The following is a 21,679-nucleotide window of genomic DNA, read 5'->3' as shown; positions in this document are numbered from 1 at the left end:
AACTAATCAAAATTTACAGGTGATTTCATATTCAGGATGGAAAAAAACCTAAGGTTTAAAAATTCTGAATGTGGGAGAAAACCACAGATTTTCCCATTCCTAGTGCAGATTGCTAATACCTATGTTGTTTGTAAAACTGCATCAAAATGAGACAGTCCTATTAAATCAGTAATGCTGTTTTTTATGTTTCAATGTCAAATAATGGAAATTATTTTTATGAGGCCTAATTTAGAAGAATAAGAAAAATGTACCTCTGTATCTCCCCGAACTCCAACTCCTTTACGAAAAAGGAACTCAGAGCACAGCACTGACTCACATACAGTCAGGTACAAGACAAAAAAGGCGATCCATGTAGCCTAAAAATACATTTTGCAGTCTTTATTGTAAGTTTCAGTATTATTTCCATCTTTGCAGTGTAATTTTTTTCAGCTGATGTCTACAGCAATTATGAAGCTACATTTATGCACTGTAGTTGCTTATTTGCTTTTTCTGAATCTTTAAAAGAAACTCCCATTGCGCTAGCTGCTAAGTATAAAACAAAACCAGCAAGCAAATGCTTTATTTCAATCCATAGCTAGTCATGTTAGAGTTAATTCATTTCACTGGGTTTAATGACAACTGATTTCACTTGGGACTGAGACCAAAGCCTATATTAATCCTGTCTATGTGCTTTGACTTACTGAACACAAACATACCAGTTTTACTGGGTTAGAAATCTATTAGCTGTCTCCCCACCACAGTTCTTTCTCTTTTCCTCTACGTTCGCCCCCCCCCCCCCCTCCATCTTTTTCTTTCTCACTGGTCTTTCTCTTCTTCCACCTGGTATTTTCCCTTCACTCACTCTGTCGCTACCCCTTAGTATTAAGCAGTACTCTTGCTCTCTGTGAACTGTTTGCAGATTATGAAGGCCCTGCAGAGAACCATATGGAACTGCTGGAGATCCTATGGAGGAATTTTTCAGGCCTGCCAACACCTTTGCCTTCTATAGTTAGGGAAGTTCTGGCATCTAGTGGTTCAAGATGGTATGACAGGCTAAACATAGGACTTTATCACACGGAGGCAAATTGGACACAAACTGGTTAAATCCTGTGCAGAAATGGGATTTTAAAGTCTGCTTTTGCGGGTTGTTTTTCAGACGTGTTGTGTCAATGAGAAATAATGTGACATTAATCCAAATGCAAAGTCAACAAAACACTCTCCCCAAAAATAAAAAGGAACAGGTTCTGTTGACTTTACATTCGGATTAAGGTTGCGTTATTTCTCATTGATGCAAACATTATCTGAAAAACTACCCACTTTTGCAGGTTATTTCTGTTCGGGGTAACCCCAAATGTCATGTGAAAAACCCACTTTGCGGGGGTGGTGGTGGTGTTCACTTTAAATCAAGTTTCTGCACGGGATCCATCCCAAGTGATAAACTTCATAGATTTTAAATGAGGTGCATAAATCCATTCAAAAAAATCAAATGACTCTAAGATGCAAGCTCTACAGTCACTACTACATATATCCATGACAAGTTTCAGCTACCTATGACTCACAGTCTTGGAGCTATGTTACGGACACAGTCATACACAACATGCATTCTCCTCTATTGATAGTGATTATATGTATATTCTGCTCTTCAAACTGGATTGGCTCCCAGAAGTAAAATATAGCACCAATATGCTTGGGGCTACATGGAGTACCAGGCTAGCACTGGTAGTTGGCATCTTTGGGTGCCCACTAAGGTCCATGCTTTTGCAGAGCCTTAGGCCTTGCTACTGCTCTTCTTGGCATTGCTGCCTGATTCCCTACATTCTCTATCTTGGCTTCCAGTCTCACAGTTACTATGGGTCTGAAAACAGTACTGAAAACAGGTACAAGTAAATGTTTTTGCTGTAGTCTCCTTTTCTAAGAACATTACACCAGTTTGCATTTTTAATATTTAATTCCACTTGCTCATTTTATTCAGTCTTGAAACTCTTTAGCGTTTTCCAAAGAATGAAGTAAAAATCATTTCCTCCCAAAGCACTGCATCTGGAAAAAAAAAAGCACAAACATCTTCCAAATGCTTGGGGCAATGATTTCTCTTATTTGCTGACAGTGGCCTGGCTCTAAGTATATTTGAAGTTATTTTAGTTTAGCAGAGTACAGCACATTCTTACATGCTCTCTACTTCCTCTAGTTGTAAGAAGCTCTGGGGTCAGTGCAAACAAAATTTAGCTTCCTTTTGTGAGAAAGGTTACTGGAGATTTCTGGAGCTGTGTAGTACCGGTATTTAATTTCCTTACAAAGATACAAATAAAATGAAGGTGAAAACAAAAGGAGTAGACCTTTTGTATCAGCTTACATAAGTGCTGATTTACTATGTTCCCATTGATTCAATGGTCTACTCTGGTTGAGACTACCAACTAGATTCACAGAGTCTCACCTTCTTCAGAGGATGCCTTCCCTGATTTGCAACATCCCAGTGAAATCTCCAACTGGTTCCTAGACATTGGCTCTCAACCAGAACAATGTTTTAAAACCATAGCAAGTGTTGAATCAGAACAAAGTCCATTGTTCTGTTCCCAGAGTGGCCAACCTGCTATCCATGGGAAGTGCACAACAGGACATGAGTTCTACACAGCTTGTTTTTTCTAGCAACTGGCATTGGGAGACCTCTGGTACTGAAGATAATATAGCTAGCATCATGACTGTAGTCATTGTAATCAATAGACCCACTCTGAACTACTCTTCAAAAGGCAGCAGGAATGAAATAAAAGAGTACTGAAATGAAAGATGAATTGAGAAGCCTTCTACTGCTGCTTTAAAATCTAGTTATATGTAGGTGTGGTAAATAGGTAAATAGTAAATATGGTAAATAGAAATGCTTCCTGTTAAAAGAGTGGTCAGTTGTCTGCACACCAATGTGTTCAGGGTTGTGGAGAGCAAGAGTAATAGGAACTCAGCAATTTCCATGATCACGTCCTGCAGTAAGCTATGTGCATCGTCTTTTCTTTAATAATTCCATAATACCTATTCTTTTCAGAATTTAAAATCCTCTCCTGGGTACATTCTTGTAAGCATCCCTCTTAGCAAATGCTCCCCCACCCAGTCATGAATTATCATGAGCCCAGAGCTCATAGTACAGAAATGCCTTCTGCTGGCTAATATGTATGCACCAGTGCACATCTGCAGCTTTGTTAATTTTCTCTTTATTGCTATGTGGTTGCCAAGGGAACATGCTATGGTTCAGATTAATTCTAGATGAAAACTTGAGTGGTTGCTTATAGTCAATGTTTAAACAGAAAGAATGTTCACTTCTATACACAGCAGGTGAAGCTCTATGGCAACATCAAGTTATTTTTTACGGTAAGTACAGACTCAAGGGCTATTTTCTAAAATGTAAAGTACATATTCATATATTTTAAATTTTCTTTGTATTGCTGCTTTTAAACCCACTTAATCAGGTTAAAATATTTCCAAAATGCAAATGGATGTCAGTGCAGACCCAAGGTCTCAGATATAACAGGGAACGGTGGTTTCTTGTTATGAGAAAAGTAACTTTGGCGTGTTACAGACCGCCCTTTTGGAGTGGCCTGCACCCGCCCCTTTCCCTGCTATATCAGGACCTCAGCTGCCAGAACGGCAACCTCCGAGGCCCCGATCTGCCGCTTTCCAGGCCGCGGGGAAGCGGCAAAAGGCCGTTTCCCCGCGGCCTGGAAAGGGGTGTCCTTGGGGCTTCAAGCCCCAAGCACACCCGGTGACGGCAGGGAGGAGGAGAAAGGGGTCACTCGGCCCCTTTCTCCCTTGCGTTGCTGGTGCAGCCATCTGAAGGCTGTACCAGCGACACAAACAGTAAAAGGAGCTCTGTTTCGGAGCTCCTTTTCGTGCTGCGGAAAGGGCACTCTATGTACCCTCGCGCGGCACGACAATGTCACTTCCGCGCCGCCTGGTTTGGAGGCGGCGCGTTCATGACATCGTCATGGCGGCCCCCATGTGGAACGGGAGCTGCCATTTTGTACTTGCTGAGCACGTACTAGGGTTGGGGGTGTCCGGAAGGGACGCCCCTTTCTAACCCTAATACGTGCTGAGCACGTACTTTTATGCTTGTCTGTAACGGGCCTTTGAACCTCAGATTCACATTTGTCCTGCTCCCCTCTTATTTTTCTTTATGTGTTTGAAAATTTCTGATTTCTATTTCAAGTGAACCACAAATACAAACTTGGGAAACTGTGTTTTAAAAAATAATTGAGAACAAACCAATATTAAAACATGCTTTAAGATCTTGGTTTATTTACAGACCACGGTTCTCCATGTTTGAGGATCATAGGAGATGAGGGTCCACTTAAGAATTAGTGCAACTCTCCCTCACGGCTGTAAAATAAGAGGATGTGGGTTGTGAAGTACACACACTTGAGCCTTACTTTGTAGTGGAAAACCATGATTCCCCATTTCATTTTAATGGATTCAGTACATTCAGGAAACCAACTTAAATATCAAATCATCTGATACCAGCTATCAAAACTAAGCAGCTTTTTGATGTTCAGCCTTACAAGCCTACCTATAAAGATGTTTTGTGCCTTTGACAAATCCATGTGAAGTACCATGTTTAAAATTGAAGCATGTCTAAGAATTTGACATTATTTTCTGATTCCAGTTCTGAATACAACTTTTAATAGTATTCACAAAGTGAATCTTTTGATTACAAATGACCCATCAATATAGTGTCTAATTATTAAGACATTCCACATTACAAAGGAACTCATGAATGTTCATTTCAACTGGAAGTGTTTAATTTATATCGTTGAGGGATTTAGAAACTAATTATTTGTATGTTGCAGTAATTGAATTGTATAATTATTTACCACTTCCTCCCAGGATGTGGCCATACTTTGAATATGTTGCATCTTTGTCTTATTACATTTGCATCCCATTCCTCCTCAAAGCAATCCAAAGCAACATGAATCACGGTATCCAGTCCCACCCATTAACAGTCCTGCAAATTAGATCAGCCTGAGAAAGTAGTCTCTCCAATGTTGATCAACAAATTTCTTGTTTGAGTAGACATTTAGGCTGCTGCCACACTGCATAATTAATGCAGTTTTACTGTCATGGTTCTGTCTGATGGAATCCTGGGATTTGTAGTTTGTTGTGGCATCAAAGCTCTCTGACAGAAAAAACAAACAAACTACAAACCCCAGAAACTACAAACTCAGAATTCCATAGTATTGAGCCATGGCAGTTATACCAGTGTCAAACTGCAAGACAAAGATGCAACTTAAATTCAACCATCTTCAATACAACTCTAACACCATTCACTACACATTATTGCTGTTCAGTAATCTCACTCTGGCCTCTTTCTCCACCATTCTCTTGCACGATCATTTCTGCATAAACATATGACATCAATTGCATTCACAACCCTATGCCTCAAAAGGTAGTAAGGTTAGTCCTACCTAAAGCAGGAAGAATTTTGTTTCCTTCTTCTAATATGGAACAATTAGGGAAGACACAGTGCATGGGCTGGATGTGCCGTGTTTCTCCATTTCTGTAACTTACTCCAGGCTACTGCTGCCAGAATTTCTACCACCATCACCAGAATCCAAGTGATTTTCTTGGTAAACATTAAGGTGTCAAAAGCAGAACTCTTCTGGGAAATGTGGTACACTCTCTTGGTATACTATTGTTTCTCAGCAACAACAATGGAAGCATCATCAACCATAGTAAGTTTTCAACAATGGCAGCAGGATGGTGCTGCCCTTGTGATTTCCTGCACCAACCCAACCAAAAAAAGTTGCCCTTCCTACAAATTAGGTGTCAATGGGGGTGGGGGGAGGGGGGAGCTCAATATTAGGATACATGCATTGAATGCAGAAGTTCCCAACTGGCATCTCTATTTAGGGCTAGAGATGGAAACGATACTCATAATTATTCACTCTCAGGTTGAAAAATGAGTTTCACAACAGCTGGGAAATGGCACTGGGGAAAAAATAGACTAGCAAGAATTTTGCACAATTTTCTCCCAGTATTTGAATGTTCTAAAGTGTTGATGAGGAATTTTTCTGAGGAAATAAAAAGTTAAGTAGTCCCCCCCCCCAAAAAAAACCTCTGTTTCCTGCAATGATATTGGATTTCCTGCATAGAAGGCACTGTTTCTTAAATCGGAAATTTGTTGTCTACATAGAAAATGGAGAGGGAGGGTTACACAAAAACCCAAACATATTTTTTCTCTGTAGAAAAATTTCTCTGCAACACTTTTGGATGTTGGAATACAGGAAAAGTACTGTGGAGAAGTATTCATTTTCTCCCACAGTGGGGAGAAAACCTCCATAGTTATTCATTCTTGCATGTGAAGACAAAATAATCAAGGATTTACATTGCTAATTAGAGTTAAGACATATTTCTTATAAGAGTGGAGCTTGGAAAATATACTTTTTTGGAGTATAGCTCCCACAATCCTCTTGCCAGCAGGTTTAGAAATTCTGGGAGCTGGAATCCAAAAAAGTAATCTCTCCAAACTCTGCATATGTCCTTTGTGCTGACTGCAGAATCCTCTTTGAATACCTACAACCACCCAAGAGAAGTCATTTGAAACTATCTTTTACAGCACATCTATTGTAAGACCACAAAATGGGCGTCTGCAGGATTTCTTATTTTAAATTTAGTTCCATGCATGGAGAATATTATTCCATTGCAGATAATTAACTATACTATATGGCTGGTCTGATTTTATGATTTCTGCTGCAAATATATTGCTGGAGAATGGAAGCCTTATGAACTATTACCAGCTGTTGCTGAGCTTTCAGCAAGCTATAGTCAGTGTAAACCACAGTTTGTTGAGTTCAAATGAAATGGCAAACTATGGCTTGCCCCCAAATGGAATTTTTCTAATCTAGATGAAAGAGGAAAGGGGAAGAAGGAGAATCCAAATCCATCCTAGTCATACTGATACTTATAAGCCATGGTTTAATTTTACCTGCCTGTTCAGCCTTTGTGGCAAAACAGTTTGCAGTTTTGCATAATTGGAATGCTTGAATATACACAGGTGATGTTTCTTTATTTCTGTTCTGTAAAAAGTTTCACATGTTCATTTCTGCAAGTCAAGCTACTGTTCAGAATTGATGCTCAGGCAAGGCTATAAGGTTTTGTTTGTTTGTTTGTTTGGGAAACCATGAAACACAGAGAAAAATAAAGGAAAAGTGGGGGGAGAGAAGAAGAATGATGCAAAAAAGGACAAAAACAAGCAGATATGTGACTGCAAAGATACCTGAGGGGCCAGTTAGCAGAAAAGAAGGGAATATTGGAAATAAGAGAGAGTGAGAAACAGATTACATGTTATGAGGTACAGAGGAACAAAGCCCAAGGAGGCCAACAGAGATGGGATATAGAAAGACCTCTGATGGTGCTGAAAGAGAAAAGGAAATGTGCTATGAAAGTGAACAGAAAATAGATTCAAATAAAGAATGGAATGAATTGCAAAGTTTGATTCAATGGTGGGAGAGCTGTGGTCCTCCAAATATTTTACACTGTAACTCTCATCAATCCCAGACAGAGTCAAACAGTTATGTCTCCCACATCTCTTGTTTAGTAAATTGATGAATCCAGTAAAACATTTTAACCAACTGAAAAGTTTAATTGGTCTGTAGAACTAAAATGTTTCATTTATTTTAATGGCAGCATTTATTTATTTATTTAAAAACTGTGGATGGCCATCTTGGAAAACATATTCCCACCTGTGTGAAAAAGAAGCTAAAGGCCTCAGCTGTTAAGCTTGAACTGATTTTTGGAGGCATGCACTCCAAAAAACAAGCAAAGCTTCAAATATCTATACAGTACAGTGACACACGGCATTTGGAAGCACAAGATGAGCTTGAAACCCTAGCACAGGCAAATAAATGACTTTATAGGCATAATGAAGACCTGGTGGGATGAGTCCTATGATTGGAATACTACAATTGCAAGGTATAACCTATTCAAAAGGAATAGATGTGTCAGAAAAGTAGTAGTAGAAGCATTATATGTCAAAGACAAATTCGGTTATATAAAAATCCATGAGAGTGATCAAAATGGACCAGTTGAGAGCATTTGCGTAAAAATAAATGGGTTAAAATACTTTTCAACATTTTTATCAGGGACTTAGATGAAAGAGTGGAGAGAATACTTATCAAGTTTTAGATCACACAAAACTGGGAGGAGTGGTTAACACATTGGAAGACAGGAATAGAATTCAGTATGACCTAGATAAACTAGAAAATTGAGCAAAAAGACATAAAATGAAATTCAGTAGAGGCAAATTCTACATTTAGAACACAAAAACCAAATGCACAGGTATAAGAGTGAGAAAGAAAAGGCTCAGCAGTTCCACATGCAAAAAAAGACTTTGCATTATTGTTGATCTTAAGTTGAACATGAGCTTGCAGTGTTATGCTACAGCCAAGAAGGCAAATCCTTTTTTAGCCTGCATTAACAGAAGCATAGTTTACAGGTCCATTGTTTTCTGTACTGGTCAGGCCTTATCTGGGATACTACATTCAGTTCTGTGTGCCTCATTTTATGAAGGTTATAGACAAGTTGGAGCAGGTTCAGAGAAGGGCAACAAGCATATGAGGTATGGAGGACAAAATCTATGAAGAAAGGTTGGAAGAGTTGGGCTTATTCAGCTTGGTGAAGAGAAGACTGAGAGGTGACATTATTGCACTCTCAGTACCTCAAGGGCTGTCACAGAGAGGAGGGAGCAAACAGAGGGTGGGACCAGGTCTAATGGCTTTAAGTTACAGGAGAGTATATTTTGATTAGGAGAAACTTCTTAACAGTAAGAACTGTTTGACAAGGGAATCAATTGCCTAGGGAAGTGGTGTCTCCTCCTCTGGACATCTTTTAAAAAAAGAGGCTAGATAGCTACCTGATAGGGATGCTTTAGCTAGAGATCCTGCAATGAGCAGAGGGTTGGCCCATGAGCCCATGGGGGCCCATTTCAACTCTATAAAGAGTATCACACTAGGGCTTACCATCTGTCAATGGCCACTGAAATGTTGGGGAAGCATGCATGTATGAACGCCTGGCGCACTTCCTTACTGTCATGGAATCGTCAGCTCCCTCTAGCATCATGGAATTGTTCAGGGAGAGTGAATTTCCTCTTAATGCAAAATTTCCATTAAGAGGAAATTCACTCTCCCTAAACAATTCCATGACACTAGAGGAAGCTAACAATTCCACGATGCTAAGGAAGCGTACCAGGTGTTTATACGCGTGAGCTTCCCCAACAATCCAGGGACATTTGACAGACAGTAAACCCTAGTCTGATCATCTTCTATGAGTCTATGGATTAGGCAGGAGCAATGTCTCGCTGGCTCCTGCTAGCAGGAGGTGGGACGGAGAAACAACATTCATTTTTTAAAAAACCACTTCTTTTTTACAAAGTGAGCAATAGGAGGGAACAAACCTTCCATTTAATAACTTTTTAGGGTTGGTTTAGTATCCTTCTAGGGATGTGGATCTATAATCTCCTCTCCATTATTAAAGCTCTGGTGCTGGATGGGTATGGGAAGGATTTTCTCTCAGGACAGAGAGGAAAAATCCAGGATTGGATCTACTCTTCCGGAATTAGAGTTCTTTGAATGATTTTGAGGTAGGGAAATTTTCTCTGGGACGCTCTCCTTGGGGAACAAAATTACACTGTAAAATACATTAGCGTTTGCCCAGGATTTGTTTAATCCAGTGATTAACAACCTTGGTTTCCCAGATGTAAATGAACTACAGTTCTTATCACCCCTGGTCAAGGGCAATAGGAATTGTAATCATCTGTAGAACCAAGACAAGAAACCACTTTCTAAACTGTCCTAGTGAAAATGTTACTATAATGCTTTTCAGTTGTTGATATAATGGTTCAAACCACTTGCTTCAATTAAAAAATAGTGGTGGGGGTGGTGATGATGGTGATGATGATAGTGACAGTGTGACATTCAGAGAATTTTGAACAGTACATACCTGAATTTAACCATATTGCCTGGACTGGTAATGTGGGAAAACTAGAAGTGGTATGTAATTCCAGGATGAATGTTTTAGTTTGACCATGAATAGATGCACTGATTATGGCTTTGTTTTGTGTGAACAACAACAGAAGGAGATAGAGAAACAATTTTAGAGACAGAAATTTATATTCGCACAAGAATTTGGGAAACAGACAAGTATCCTTATACAGTCATTATTGACTATATCCCTCTTCATAGACTGAATTTTTTTAATCTATTGGGAACCAATTGTTGGGTTTTTTTAAACAAATAGTTTCATACTTTCATAGTGCTGATCACTCTTCCCCAGTCTGGAGACCCAATGACCAAATTGTCTATGAATGATAGGAGTTGTAGTTCAACACATCTGGAAGGCACCAATTTGAGAAAGGATGATATAGTTCATTCTTTTCCCTGCACCTTTTCTATTTTCCTGCTTTAGCACTGGTTCATTCAGAATCTTTTCATATGTGTTCTGTCTTGCTTCACTGTTTCCTACAGCCTTATATATACCACTACTTTTCTTCAATCAGCTCAAAGTAATATGGCAGTAACCAAGCAATAGAAAATTGCATCCTGCTTCTGAGACTTGACTTAAAGTTGCTAGTATTGTCTTTAAAAAAGGAGAAATAACCAAATCCGTGTGTGTGTGTGTGAGAGAGAGAGAGAGAGAGAGAGAGACAGAGACAGAGAGACAGAGAGAGAGAGTTTGGGCACTTAAGCACTAGGTATTGAAATAATGTATGTTAGAATAATGACAGCACAGGATCACTTCACTGTGATGTGCTGCATGATGGGTGAGTTCCTGTCACTAGTCCCAGTTTCTGCTAATCTAACAGTTCGAAAGTATGCAGATGCAAGTAGATAGACAGGTTCCAGTTCTCAGATGGAAGGTAACAGCGTTTGGTGCAGTCATGCTGGCCACATGACCACCAGAGCAATGCTGGCTCTTTGGCTTAGAAATGGAGATAAGCACCACCTCTACAGTCGGTTACAACTAGACATTAATGTCAAGGGACTACCTTTACCTTTACTTTTACCTTTATATTAGAATCATGATGGCAGAAGATCACTTCACACTTGAGAAAAAGGAGCACTTGAGGATTTTCAGCCATTACTAAGCTAAATTACAAGGGTAGTTAATGGAGTCCTAGGTATTTTCACAGGGCCTTGGAAGTATTGCCTAGCAGTCAGGGAGCATTAAAATAGTTCCCTCTTAATCCAGACTTCTTTTATAAAAAGGGTCACTTCTGTTCAACCAAGTATATTTTGCTTTTGTTAATCCTCCATTTTGTAGATCCAGTTATTTCAGCTGCTTATGCCAACACTACAAGGAAATATATCTACTGTGCAGTCCCATGCCTTTTGACTTGGCCGTAAGTCCTTCTGTGTACAGTCAGGCTTACTCCCTTGTAAGTGTATTTACTGCAGCCTGAATGGCCTTTTAAATGTATTAAGCAATAATATTCAGCTGCGTATACAGTGGTGTTTAGGGATGAAGCTGAAGAGCAGTGCCATTCTAGAATGTTGCTAAAATATATTGAGGTGTCAGGATAGAACAAACTGTCATCTACAGTTCACCACCATTTTATACTCTTTTTCTTTATGGTTCACAATCTGGTAAGGCAAGCCAGTATAATTTTCTCAATGTTATGGAATGAGAATAGAGAAATATAGGTCAACACAATGGTACCTTGTACATGGTTGTGACTGAGAGCAGACTTCAAATAAAAACTCTCCATTTAAATGTATTCTTCTTATATACCAGATACCAGAGTATCTGGTATATAAAAAGAGGACTTTGGATTAGAAAATCTGCAGTGTTATTGCCATTTACTCTAAAACCTCATAGCCTTCTGACCCTGAACTGTGCCACACCTTGTTAGCAATCATGTAAAATATTTAAATTTTGATAACTAAATAACATTCACAGATAATCAATTATTACAGCATAAGATCCATTTTTCACAAATACAAGATATGAAGACAGAGACAGAGACAGAGAGGTGCACATTTGATTGTTTCAAAAAGGGGTCAAAACCAGCCGTAGTGAAATTAATTGATGGAAGTATGAGAAAAGAGGAGGAAACGTAGTTTGTAATTGTTTGCATCTGGTCCTGTTGAAATGATTAACAAAAGGACTTAAAACTTTCAGCACTGTTTTAAAAATAATTCCATGTAGGAAATGGGAAGGGTAGCCATGAAAGAACTAAACAAGATCCTAACGTGTGAAGATGTACAACAGAGCACTGAAGTCGGAATCATCTAAACCATTACATTATCCATCACCATGTACAGATGTGAAAGTTGGATGGTGAAGACACCCCACAGAATGAAAATAGACTCGTTTGAGATGTGATGAAGGAGAGTGCTGAAGATACCATGGACACCAAAAAGACAAACAAATAGGTTCTTGAACAGACCGAGCCTGAACTCTCTCTAGAAGCAAAGATGACAAAACTGAGACTGTTGTACTTTAGCCACATCATGAGAAGGCCTGAATCATTAGAAAGCACAATAATGCTAGGGAAGGAAGAAGGCAGCAGAAAGAGAGGAAGACTTGCACGCCAAATGGATAGACTCAAAAGTGAGATCACAGGCTTGGATTTACAGGACCTAAGCAGAACAATGAAGGTCTTGGAGATGCCTCATCCACAGGGTTGCCATGAGTCGTGGTAGACTCGAGGGCAGTTAACAGCAATAGTGAAAAAATAATGTTCATGATAGCACTAAGAAGCTAATGTTTAAGAAATGAATTACCAAAACCACGTAACCATAATTGTTCAGCTGCAGGCAATGAAATCAATACTATTATCAGTTTTATTTCTTGCACTGGAAAGTAGTTTTTGAAAGAACTTACAAAAAACAGAATGGGAAAACTTCAGTTTGTAGTACATTGATCAAATATCACCATTTTGGAATCTATGACAGAAATATTGCATTTTTGTAATACTGAACTGGTGAGCTTCAGGAGTGAAAAAGTAAAAGTAGTATTGTATCTGTAAAATTGCTTTGCTATTTCATATTGAGCCTATGGATCTATTGTTGATTATGATCCACACTTCATCTTTATTAACTCTGAAGTCGGGAATATGAAAAGAAAATGGCTACCCTGCTGAAAAATATCTTTGCAGTGAGACATACCCCTACTGGAGGGAAAGGAACCATGTTTTATGAAACTATATGAAATGTGAAGTAGCGTTGAACAGTATATTAAATAGATTTGGTTTCTGTGGATACTATTAGAAATGGCAAGTGAACTGCTTTTGAATAAATGTTATATTTTGAACTTGCATTAGTGTCACCACAAGCCGCAAAATTGATAATCTCACCCCCCCCCCATCATTTTAGGAGACATTCAAATTGACTGTACTGACGTGTTTTGTTCAGTTCTATCTGCAACAATTACTAATTATTGTTTAATGAAACAATGGTTAGAGGAAAGATTTAAACATTAATATTTTGGCAGCAGCCCATAATTTTTAGCGATACCTGTACAATAAGAAAACCAAATTACTGTTTCAAATTAACATATATGTATCATGTGTATGTCCTTATGAACTATGTCATACAGATTACTTGAAGTAATCAGTCAGAGGAAGAAAAAGAGGATTTGGCTATGGACAGTGCTAACATCTCACATCATGCAAGGAATATAGCTACTGAGAAATGTAACATAAGATCATTTGCAATTTGGAATTAAGCAATAAGTACCTTTGCATCCTTGTCATTGCATCCTCTAATATGATTTGGTTGCCAAGGAAACAGGCTTTGGCCCGATGTTAATATATATATATATATATATGAAAAAAGATATATTCTGCATCTACACAAGAATGATTTAAAAATAACTTGCAGTTAGAGTGGTATACTGATACATGTTTAGTTTTTATAAGCCATATCTTTTCATACTCAGTTCAAGGTGGCAAGGATATTTTTAGGTGTTTCTTTAAAATACCTGACATTTTAATCTCTCTCTGTCTCTAATCAAATACATGCTACTTAATGTCAGCAATCCTTATAAAAGGACAGTGAAGGTTAAGTATGTTTCCATAATAAACGCCAAACGACCGTTTTCTATGACTGAATTTTAATATTTTAATTTTTATAGCTATTGATACAACTTACAGTTTTTCATCTTAGTGAACAACCTATTCTTTATTTTTGTATTTCGCTTGAAATATGTCATACAGGACATTGGACTTGGGAAAAATTCTTTGTGGCATAAGCGGTGCCACGCCCTGGTTATCTAGCAGACATAATATTTTAAAGTTCACATTAAAGGTATATTTTTAAAGCAGTCAAGGTCTACCCTCAAATCAACATGTACAGTTCTAGAATTTAGAATGGGATCCCTAAATGAAATGTTTAACAGATTCCTCAGCCATTTCCAGTTTGCATTTCCTACGTTGGTATCATGGAACGAAAGTCAGGAAAAAAACATGCATATCTCCACCTACCTGTATATATGTCTTAATGAAGTCTTAGCATGGTATTCCACCAAGCCATTTGTATTTAAAGTGATGGAGAGACACTGAAATCTTGGTCGTCCCCCCCAAATAACCAGAAAACCTCAGAACCTCTTTTCAAAAATGGCTTGCTTGAATGGACTGTGATCAAGATAACTGAACTTATCAATGGGAAGGAGAGAACTGTGGCAAGGGAGGGGGCGAGCAGGACATGTCCTCATCCAAGGTGGGCTTTTTAAAAAATCTGCAGTAAAAGGGTTTTCTTTCCCCTTCTGTTTAGGTTCAAGGCTTAAAGATGACCCCCCGCAAAGGCCAGCTTGTCATAGTTGCTGGAAATTAGTCTACTGCTATCCTTGCTTGGGAAAAAAAAAAACCTCAGCAACCAAAGCCCCATTGCACAAGCTGCACACAGACTGCGTAAGAGTTAAAAATAGATTGCACGTCCCTGCATAATAAATATGCCAGTTTCAAGGGGTTTAATTTGATATTGCCATTAATTAACAATACAACATACATTATTTAAATAGCAATAGAGGCAAGAGTGTCGCCATCTAGAAAAAGAGTTTGCTTATCATATATAAAAGAGAGAGAGAGAGAGAGTACTGGTTTTGAAATGCAATGATAAACATACAAATCACTATGCTAAAAATGAAATAGAATTCTAAAGGTGGCTGCTGAATAGCTTTGCCCATCAGGAAACCCAAGTCTTCGCTTACAGTATGCTATGGCACACATACCATTTACACCCTCCCACCAGAAATCCTAGGCATGGTATAATGAATTCTGTTTCTACAGCATGCACACGGCAGAAGCAGCATTCAACCTGCCTGCCATTTTAGGCTTGCAGCAGGATGATACACACTACATCAGCATATATCTGGTAAGAGGAACAGCAAGGGACTTGCTCACCTTAAATGCAGTATCAGAATCTGATTAATGTTGTGAAGTGACATTGCAAATCAGCTACCGAGTCTTAAAGCAACTGGAAGGGAGGGAACAAAGGAAGAAAAAAATGTCATCTACTGATGATGCAAGATGAATTGTTACTGTGCACTGTTCAGCGAAGCTCTGTGTTCGTCAGTGATACTGTAGTAAGGATTTCAGTTTCTGTAGCAAAAGCTGTCTCCAGAATGACTGTCTTCTTCTATCAAGAAAAACAGAAGATGCTTTTTGCCTCTTGGAGGGAGGGATGAATAGTCTATCTTCAGAAATATCCTCTGGATGAAAGAAAATTTCATATAGTACGTATTAGGTTGTAGATATGTAGCGCGATAGCTGTGTTTTCTTTATTTTCCGAACCAATGCCTTTTTGCTTTCATTGTTGTTGCTTGTGTTATTGTTGTTTTCAAGCATATAAAAGTCAAAACTACAATTGCTTAAACTCTAATTCTGTAGTGGATTATCAAAAAGATGAGCATATTGACAAAATCACAAATGCAGAGGAGTCTGGCTTGCTGCAGAATCAGCTGTCTGCATCTGTGCTGCACCATGCTTAACCACAAGCAAGGTTAGAGCTAAATATATCTGCAAGGCATAAACGGAAGCTATTTTGCTGTACACAGATTACGTTACAAAGTGCTCGTCCATCCTTAAGCGCATATGACTGCCTATTAGAAAATGTTGTGCCGTGATTCCCTGCATTGCTGTATGTACGCAGCAGTAAAAGACCATAAAGACTGCTCCTAAACATAGTGACCTAAATAATGCTAAGATGACTTAACTCGCACACATACCTTCCCCACTGTCAAAGCAGTGAAATGTAACAAGGACAGTCTAGTCAGCCTGAAAGCAGAGACTTCACTATAGTAAGAATTCCAAACTACAGTACACTGTAAGTTCCCATCTTATGTTAAAGGTGAGATGCAGGAATTTCTTTCTTTCTTTCTTTCTTTCTTTCTTTCTTTCTTTCTTTCTCTCTTTCTTTCCTGTTAATGTTATTTTCCCCTCAGAGGGTTTTATTACCTATGCTTGCAGAGTGTCATTCTGATATCATGGAAGTCAATGTAGGTACTTAAGTATGGATTGTTTTAAAGATCCATAAATGAACAAGCTATTAAAATACAAAATTAATTTAAGCAACAGCAAAAGCATACATGTTTGCACGGATTTCCTTGAAATGGCTATTGCTCTTACTTTGAAGATTGAATAACATGTTATTTGGTTTCGCTGTATAAAAGAAATTTCTGGTGTTTAATACAGAAGATAAAGGATGACAATTGTGTGAATTAGATTAAAATAAAAAATAAATCATGATGGGAGGGGAGCCTTCCATGTTCCTAAAAGAAGCTTAAAACGCATTCAATGCGTAAGACTGAGAAAATAGAGTAAAAAGGAGTATAACTTAATTTTTTTTTTCAAATGCATAGAATGTGACCCTTTCTTCCTTTATATTCAGTGCCAGCATTTCCCCAAGGGGGGATATTAGGAAGGAAGGGAACAGCTTGCTCTGCCAGGACTGCATTCCCTTAAGACTGAAGCATTGGTTAAAACAGAAAGAAACATCTAAAAACCTACCTGGTTACACAATGGTCAAATTCTTTCCTTCTACAATATGCCACTGTCGTTCTTCTTCACTGCATCCTCACGCCTCTTCACTCCATGACCAACACACAAAAATTGGGATTTTGCATAACAGTTTTACATATATCTAATTCACTGGAAAATTCTTTGTGTGCCTTGCAAATCCTTGTAATCTTACATATGCACTGATACATATGCTATGCTATGAATGGTTGATTAATTTAATGAAAAAGCGATTTTACTACAAATTTCTGCATCCCACAAGGAATGCTCAACAATAAATATGGCTGCATCCTCAACACATTTCTTTCTGGATTAGCTGTAAGTATGGCTGGCAATCTAGAGTATACAATTAAAAGGATCCCACTTAAATAACGAAGAAGTGCTATATAAGTAACATTTAATAGAATCCCAGTCATAATATTTGTGAATTGTCAGTTCCATTTATATGGTTTATTCAACAGTGAATTATATCTCAATACTATATGTGTCTACTCAGAAACTATGAGGTTTATTCCCAGGGAAATGGAAATAAGCTACAGTCCAACCATGAAGACATTTATAATACTGCACAGTGATTTTTCTCTGTCTTATTTTTTATTTCTAAGGTTTTCCCCGATTTTGTACACTGTGTTATGAGAGAATACCAAAGAATCATCCAATCCAGTATTTTAATTTTAAAAAAACTAGCTTCTCTTTCTAAAAGCATGACATCAGTCAAATGACAACAGAAGAAATTCTGAAATAGGGGCTGGGCTCATAGGCAGACATGACACAACCGTATTATTGCAAAATAAGCATTCTTTTCCTGAGGTCATGATGATACCCACAGTTTTACTGCAATACACTCAGTTAATATTTTGAAACTAGGAAATATATTCTAAAAGGCCATGAGAAAATTCCAGATGACAATAATGATTTAGGATTTTGTAACCTCATCAGAGTATGGCTGCACTATTGTACGTCTGCAGCAGCAGAAGCCATATACTCTTACACACCCTTTTTCTCTATATACTTGACATTTGGTGAAATAGTCACGCAGTTTACAAGGGAATCAAGATCAGTGCTGTACCAGGATGTGTCAACTTTGTGATTAGATCATAAGCAGATATGAATAGTGTGGCAATTCAGGAGGTTTGTGAGTGTGGGAAGTAGTGAGTGTGGGAAGCAACTCACCTTGGAAGGAGATCTGGATAGTCAGGAAGAGGCCAAAATAAGAACATGCATATTGACCAATCAATAAATGATACCATAAAGAACTGTGACATTTGAATGGACTATGTTACAGAATGAAAGAATCTGGAGGGGTCACTCCTGGTAGTAATAATCTGTAATGCAGGGAGGGGGGACCTCTAACCATTAGGTCTAACTTGGTTCCAGTCCAGCATGAGCAGGGTTCTCACATAGGTAAGTCATGGTGAGAGCTAAACCAGATGTCCTGGGAAAGCGGTCAAGGAGGCTAATAACAACACACAGCTCTAAACAATGTTCAGAACTTAATGCAGTCCAGCAAAGCAAGCAAGAGAGACCAAGAGCACAAACCAAGAGAGTTGTGAAAGATCCAAAGTCCAGGGTTCCAGAAAGTGACGAGACGTGTAGGCAAATCCAAGGGCAAGAAATCCAGGGAGACAAAGAAACCAGCAGGGTTTCCAGCCAGGAAACGGGAGGTCAGGATCAAGTGAACTTTCGCAGGTAAGCTCAGATAATCTCGGATACTGAGGCAGATATTCTGCACCTGTTTAAATTCCCAAGCTTCAGGAATCTAGCTGCTGTTGGTTTCCTCGGTGTTTTAGATAAAGCCTCCTTGAACGCTGGAGGCCCTCCCTTTCTGCTCATCAGTGGCTGAAGGTAAGTACTGTAGGTACTGCTGTCCTTTCTCCTCATCCATGCCTGAAGGTTCTGCTGGCTCTGCTGGATCTGTTAGAGTAGAACTAGGGCCAGGCTCAGACTCAACTTTAGTTTCAGGCTCAGGTTCCAGTGAAGGCTCTAGCCCAGCCTCTTTGTCCTCAAAGTCCTCAACTTGGCTGGGCATGACACTAGTACTTTAATTAAGGGGGTTATTAAGGCTATGGCATCATGTGAGTGAGTGTCCATAATCTGGCCTATTTTGGATCAAATGGATGGGAATATGGTTCGGGATCTGAAACAGTTTCCCATTCCTAGTTTAATAGACAAAGTATGTACTACAAAAGTTTTTTTTTATTTTTTGGTATGGCCCAGGTCTTGTTTCCCCCCATCATGCTTTATAATTTGTTAACAAATGACACCATACCATCTTGTGTTTATTTATTTTGGTGCTTTCTGTCAGCAAAAGGTATAAAATACAATCCATTGTAACTATTTTCTCTTATAAAGCAGTTGTACTGTTTGGTTCATAGGATATGCAGTGTAGCTATGAGACAGATTCTACCCTGCCGGGTGAATTTGCTGGCTTAAAACACCACCAGCCATTAAGGAGAAAGGAATAGCTAAAATTAATTGCTACACCAAAAAAGATTATTTGGCCATCTAGATTCATATTACATACTCTTACAGCTCATATGAAGGATAATAGATTGATACTCTGACTGGTGACGCTCTTCCACACTAAGCAGTAGTGCTATAATTTCATTTTAATGGCTTTGGCTGAATCATATGGAATGCTGGTGTTTATAGTTTCCAGTTGAGAATTTTAAATGCTGGTATTTGCAGTCTCTGGTTGAGAATTCTAATTTCCTCTTCCTAAAATGCAAATCCTATGATTCCACAGAATTGAACCATGACAGTTGAAGTGAATCACAGTGCTATAACTCTGCAGTGGTCTTTCACATCATCTGCTACCTGATCTTTTAAGTGTAGATGGTGGGAACTGAACCTGAGATTTTTTTTAATGCAAAACATGTGCTCTGCCACCATACTGTGGCCACTTCCCTTTTTTGGTGCCGTGTAACAACCCACTGGGTGACCTTGGGTAAGTCACATGCTCTCAGCCTCAGGGGAAGCCAATGGCAAACCTTCTCTGAACAAATCTCGCTAACAAAACCCCATGATATGGTGACCCTAAGGCAAACCTAAGTCAGAAATGACTTGAAGACATACAACAACAACAACAACCAGCCTGCCACTGAAACATGTTATTCTTGCTTTGGCTTGAATAAGTTGGGATAGTGATGTTGGCTGGGACATTTGATATATGAGGGGAAAATCTAGCAAATGCCACACATTTATTTATTTTTTCATGGGGAGGAAATCCACTTCTAATAATGCACACTCTCCAACATTTCACAATTAAAGCTAGAACATGAGTGGCTGAGCCATAGCAGAGTGTGGACAAACATGTGCGGTCAGGCAACAAGAGGGCAAATGTTATTCATGATCAGTATGACCAGACATCCTCCTTTTCCAGGACACGTCCTATATTGAAATTCCAGGAGGAATTTCAAAACATTCTCCATTTTGAGCATGACTAAGAAGCATAAATTTATATTAGTATTGGTGTTTTTGGCTGTTATTTTGTAAAGTCCTAAATTTTCTTGAATGTCCTGTTTCTTCCAAGAAGTCTGAAGTTATTCATCCACTCAAGCACCTTACTTCAAAAGGGTATGTTAGCAATGGGGTGGTAGTTGTCACATTCTCTGGGCCTGGAGAAATCCTCTTCAGAATATGATGTACCAATATCTCCTCCAAAGCTGGAAGCGTCACCCACAGAAGTGCTGAACTCCTCAGAAGTGACACAGACTTGCAAGAAACAAAACAAAACTCAACAAAAGAGTCCATTAAATAAATCCTGTTAGCTTTAATATTCCCAATGAAATAAATTAAACTATATGACTTAAAAGGGCTGATGAAAATTAACATCCTCCATTTTAACATTTTACTAAATGAATTTTGATGTTTTGCCTTATATATTTTTCATCCAAATCAGTTTAGTACTCAAATTTGGTTTTTATCATGCTTTAAAAAAATAAATATTGTGGGTCTTTTAAAAACATGAATTCCAGGTTAAGTGATTGCACTACATTTGCTGCAACCTGTCACTCCCTTCAAGAGCGAAACAAATGTCTCATCTCTCAGAACTGTTCCTGATCTCCATATTGCTAGTTGCTTGCATATCATAGGGAACGGCAAGGTGGTATCTTCTCAGGCTTTTAGCTCTCCTGGTCTTTTCAAAGCAGTCAAATAAAATATTCTAATCTAGCATGATTTCTGTGGAGTGTTAACATATTCATTAAAATAAACCTAACACCTCTTAGTCAGAGCTGTCACGTAAGACTGTGCTTCTGTTCCTATAACAGATGTACCGAAACCTATTTGGCAGGCCTGAAGGTTGCTGGCTACAGAAAATAAATTCATTGCACCTGTCAAGATATGTGGCTCCTCAGAACACAAGTCATGGGCGGTAGACACCACTATCATCTTGTTCAAAATGATACTTGTTAGCTCAAATTATCATTAAAGAGACAGAACTGAAATTCTCGCTTAAGATTCCAGATTCTTTTGACAAATGCAAACTACAGTTATTTTAGTGCCAGTATTTTGGCAACATTAAAAACCACCAAGAACCTGTTTTACACATGGAAATTATATTTATAGGTTGACACTGTGGTAATCTCTTACAGACATTCTTGGTATGCTCATTCAGGCTTCTGCACCCAACCTATGTGTGTATATCACATACTTTGTACAAGGTCTTTGGATCTGGGGACTCTGATGCTACATTCCTTCCCCAGATTTGTC

General features: G+C 38.6%; 1 protein-coding gene across 5 annotated transcripts in view; it reads right to left on the bottom strand.

The window, feature by feature from the left end:
- ZBTB38 (zinc finger and BTB domain containing 38) overlaps positions 1-15,944 on the bottom strand; it is a 43,310-nt gene extending 27,366 nt beyond the window's left edge. For 3 of the 5 annotated variants that reach the window (XM_042460851.1, XM_042460850.1, XM_042460848.1), the window contains exon 1: positions 15,353-15,944. The gene's annotated coding sequence lies outside the window, so the exon portion shown is untranslated. Of the gene's footprint in view, positions 1-14,434; positions 14,966-15,352 lie in introns of those variants that run through there. The other 2 variants (XM_042460852.1, XM_042460849.1) reach the window with 1 other exon arrangement.
- Between the last annotated feature and the right edge of the window lie 5,735 nt (positions 15,945-21,679).

This window comes from Sceloporus undulatus, chromosome 3 (assembly GCF_019175285.1).
Source record: "Sceloporus undulatus isolate JIND9_A2432 ecotype Alabama chromosome 3, SceUnd_v1.1, whole genome shotgun sequence".
Taxonomy (NCBI): Eukaryota; Metazoa; Chordata; class Lepidosauria; order Squamata; family Phrynosomatidae; genus Sceloporus; species Sceloporus undulatus.
The sequence above is the reverse complement of the archived record's forward strand: the minus strand, read 5'-3'. Positions and strand labels throughout refer to the sequence as shown.